Here is a 4927-nt window from a genome sequence, read left to right on the forward strand (position 1 = left end):
TGATGGCGGACCGGGCAACGGTACCAACAATAACGAGTGAAATATCTTTCTTTGTAGTTGTGTGCGTGTGTGTAATCTCTAGACTACTCATTAAGATCACGATATCCACCGTAATCGCGCAATCAACAACCGTGCATTCGCGCTTACACACTCTCCCCCTCGGGGAAGTGCGAGGGAATTTTTAGACCCATCGAACACTTCAGCATCTCGGGCATTACGGCGGCAAACGTGCCACTTCGTTATTCATGCTGGCCTTCGGTATAGCCGCAATTATCATCCCGATGGTCGCAAATGGCTGCTAGGCATTCCCCGCCATCTGTGATCCAACATCTGCGACCATTTTTATCGCGAACAGCTGCGTGCTTATGCCGGCCCACTAAAGACGTACCAACGCCTTCGACGGTGCTTTTACTAGAGAGGCATGTACGGCTTTGTTCCCCGTTGCGTTCGCTCGTGCCCGGACTCTCAACCCCACAAACCACCTCCAAACAACGTTTCTCTACAATTCAGCCTTTGCTGTACTACATTCGACCTTTCGATTGTGTGGCAATGTATCTTTATGGACATCTACTTTGCACTGCGCCAGGAAATCGGTGGGTCATCGTAGCCGTCGACCATTTGACGTGGCACGGAGAAACCGCAGCCCTGCGGTTTGGTACTACAGACAACGTAACAACGCTTCTCCATAATCGCGTCATATTCCGCCATGGAGCCCTACGTATGCTGCTCAGTGAAAGGGGGCGTGTCGTTCTCTCTAACGTAATAAATAGAACTCCTGAATGCATGCCGATTCGTTCACCGCACGACTGCTGCTTATCACCCGCAGACAAATGGATTAACCGAAAATTTCAATCGTACATTAGGGGAAATCTTCTCCGAGTATGTGTCATCCCACCATCCCGACTGGGATACCGCCCTTCCTTTCGTGACCGACGCATACAATACCGCAATTATTCGTACATTATGGGACATCCTCTCTACGTATGTCATCCCACCTACCCGACTGGGATACCGCCCTACCTTTCGTGACCTACGCATACAATGCCGCAATGCAGGCCGTGTACGGACGCGAACCGTCGTGTCTACCCGACACGGTTTTCCCTTACAGTCCCGACGCGTGAGTGCGAACCTCGATTTCATGCGTCACACGACGTGCTGAAGAGTGTCCCAAACTGGCTCGTTCGTTCCCATCCCTCTAACAAGGATTCCAAAAGTTCCGTTCCAACGCATGAAAACCTGGCACGGTGTTCTCTCCAAACGATCTCATTCTGATCTGGGTTTGAACCACGCCGCCGGGATTCTCAAAAAAACTACAATCCAAGTACCACGGCCCTTATCGTGCTATCGAACCCGTGTCACCCGTGAAATAATTGACACAGAGTTTGACTCCTTCCTCCGACAACCGTTGCCGTGTCCAAGAGACGTCCACGTCGAACGTCTGAAGCGTTACTATACGAATCCGTCGTGATCTCGTGCCCATGAGTCGCCAGGATGGCTGCTATTCGACCCGGAGAAACTGTAATGAGAACGAACGGTGTACACACTGTGGTCACAGCTGAGCAGCTGTGCGCCACGAGCAGTGGCTGCGTAAGCGGCATCCCTAGTGCCAAGTGAACCACCACTGTGGACGACGATGACGACAAGCGTCAGTCGGTAGTATCGCCAGCGACGAGTGCACGGGAGTAAACCGGCAGAATCTTGAATGTCAATTTTTGCCTCTCCTCTGCCATTTCGGCTGTGAGCGACACACCCCATTAGAGCACCTTTAAAATAAAATTTAGTTGAAATTGTCAATTTTAACAATCAGTTTCTTTTATGCATAGTGTGCGCTGTGGCCGTGGGTGCGCCACCGTATGCGTGATCCAAAGCAGGGGGTTCCAGGCGCGGGCCGTTTTTTGAGGCCCGCGCCTCAAAATTGTAGGAGGTGTAGTGCAGGCGGATAAAGGAGCGAACTCCTGGTTCCTTGTTCGCTGTTCGATATTGTAACAGCGGAGCTGCTTAGTGTCTCCTCTTGTACAGTAAAGCTCCTCATGCCAAGATCACCACCACCACAGCAGCGTCCATCATCAACCTTGCCTACGCTTCATCATCATCATCATCGACCGCAGGTGCTTGCGTAAGCGGTCCGAGCCACGCGCTGAGAATAAAAAATCAGGTTCCGGTTGCGGCGAGATGTCCGGTGCCGTCTTTCTCGCCTAAATCGGCGCTCTACACTTCCATGCGACAAACGCAAGAAAGCAAATTACCGTTCATAATATTATAAGTAATACTTGCTGTAAGACTAGTGACGGCTACAGCCAGATTAGGAACCGATGCATGCGACAGACGTGGATAAATTCAAGTTGAATAATATTCTAAAGATGCTGCGCCGAAGGCGCGGCATCACCCATGAGTGGAACTCGTAACATAAAGCCTCCGACGTGGAAACTGCAATGTTTCTTTTCAGACACTGATTAAATGCTTTGCGCAGTTTTGTCCAGCAGCACGATGGGTGTAATTATGTGGTAAATTTATGATTATAACTCCTTTTTAAAATATTTTCCCATGCCCACGATATTGCACATAATTTTCTTGGTCTTTTTCCCCTTCACAAAATCAATCACGTGTAGCCCAAAGGCAGCTGCTCATTTTAGACTAATGAGTCACACGAGACATCTGGACAGAAATTGCATCTCACTGAATATTCCTGCTATGCTAAGGCAGACAACCAAAACGTATTTTAATAACTTGAAAATTACAGGCGTAGTAAAATTATCCGAAAAATATTCGTCTGGATCAATATTCACATTTGCCACCACTCATGCTGGTTTTTCATACGAAAAATAATGCCCTATTTGAATTAGGCCTTTTACCTTACTGTCATATAGTGGCAACCAAAATGAATGCGTTTCAATTGAACATAAATCAATCGAAAGAATGCTTGAGCCCCTTACAACGAGTACGGATGTTTCGGATGCGCACTCACAACGCCGTTCAGGATTATCGCATCGATGACCCAGTCGATGGGAAGTGTCTAAGTTTTTCTACGCAATATAAGTTTTAATAGAACAAATACGTATATCTTTCTTATAGAAGTATTAAATAAGAAATCGACCATCCCCGTCTCCAGCATATTGTCTGCGCATCCCTGGGGACCCCGTTCTACGAAGCTGAGAAAGACCGGTAGCGGAATAAATGGTCCGGGAACTAATAAATCCGGCACAAGTGGTCCCGGAACAAATGGTACTGGAACAAATGGTCCCAACTTCAAACTAGGAAGAAATGGTCCGGCCACTACTTCTCCTATGCATGTGTGCCTGTATGAGGGAAGAAAGAGGGTCATTGTATTCATGTTTATATGTTTGTGTTTGTGCAAAATGTAGTTTGCATCTGTTGACATATAATATATTTGCTAAGGCTTAATTTACCTGAGTTAAATGCGGTATGCAATTTTTTTGCCGCAATTGTACGTCCTCGCATGCTGCCTTTGCTCGCCTTTTTTGTCATTTCGAATGCCAGGCACACCAGCGGCAGTCATTTCAATCAAGATCATCAAGCACTGGGCAGCCCTCGGCCGGTATTTGAAGCGAATAGCAGTGTTGCACTGCTTTCGAGCTCCCTCGTAGCGGTGCCATCGTAGCGGCTCGGACGCCATTAGTGCGGTCGTCCCCGTACGTGCCCGTATCGGTTCCGGCCGCTGTAGCCAGTGCGTGCGGTGACATGGTAAATTATGTTGTTTTCGGCTGCAACGGCCATACGAAAAAAAGCCTGGCGGAGAAAATGTCACCGAGATCAAGTTTTTCTGTATACCCAAGGCCATAAGCAGCCAGTGCAAGAAGACTGAGGAAATCACGTCGCGAACGAGAGCTGAGTGGCTGCGGCGCATCAACTGCAAAGACTTAAATCCTTCGGCGAACCACTACCGTGTCTGCCGTAGGCATTTTATTTCAGGTAAGTGTTCCCAATCTGTACGAAGTAGCTTTACATATTAACATCCCGATATCAAAGCGGTTTTTAACCACGCGTGGAAGCAGTACGAGGCGGCAGGCCCCGTAGCTAGCGAACGTGTTATTTGAGTGGAGCTTTCGATGCTCGTAGTGCCTGGCAAACAACACTCCGCGAATTAAACCAGAAGTTTACATATTGTACAGGTCGCCCAGCGTACCCAGGAAGACCCGGACTGGGCGCCGTCGTTGCATATGGCGCACGGTCCAGCGGCAAACGCCGATCGTTCTCTGTCTAAGTATGTCGATGTTTCTCCTCAGCGTAGCGGCATATGCTAGGACAGTTTCAGCGATGACCCTAGTTTTATTTCCCTGGTTTCACTCTCTTTGTTGGATTCATTTCACCCATGCAATTTGCGATAACGCAGCTCACTGTGTCCGCGGGACGGAAAATAAATGCGGGAGGGCAGAGTGGGGTTTCTCGTCACTCTTTCGCTCAAGTAATCGTATGCGAGTACCCTCACCAGCTTCCTCACTGCGTCATTTTCTTGCTGCGCGTTATGGCTGGTTCGTATTTCCCCTCTTAAATAAACTTGTTTCCTTGCCTCCCTAGAGCTACCGAACAATCTGACACTTTGGTTTAGACGTCATCATAGAAGTTTCTCGTTCTTTTTTCAGGCTTCCTGGTGGAATTTCGCTAGTGGTTAGCTATGTTGTTTAACTATGCAGCCAAAACGTGTGTTTACAGGTACAACAGGCAGCTGCAGAGGTTGAAAAAAAAGCAAGGCCCCCTTCAATCTGTATGTGCACAAGCACACATGCCTGCGGATGATGTTACGGGCTCACCACAACCATGCCAGGAAGAGTGTACTACTCCTGCTGATGAAGACACGCCAGTGCTGCACCAAGAGGAATCTACAGTTGCTGAGGGACAGGGAGCACAAAGGCAGCAAGAGTGCAGTGCTGTCGGTATGTTTTAAGTGGCACCGCATATTGGGTCTATT

Source organism: Haemaphysalis longicornis, unplaced genomic scaffold (genome assembly GCF_048455015.1).
Source record: "Haemaphysalis longicornis isolate Haplotype H1 unplaced genomic scaffold, Haemaphysalis longicornis Haplotype H1 scaffold_13, whole genome shotgun sequence".
In the NCBI taxonomy this organism is placed as follows: domain Eukaryota; kingdom Metazoa; phylum Arthropoda; class Arachnida; order Ixodida; family Ixodidae; genus Haemaphysalis; species Haemaphysalis longicornis.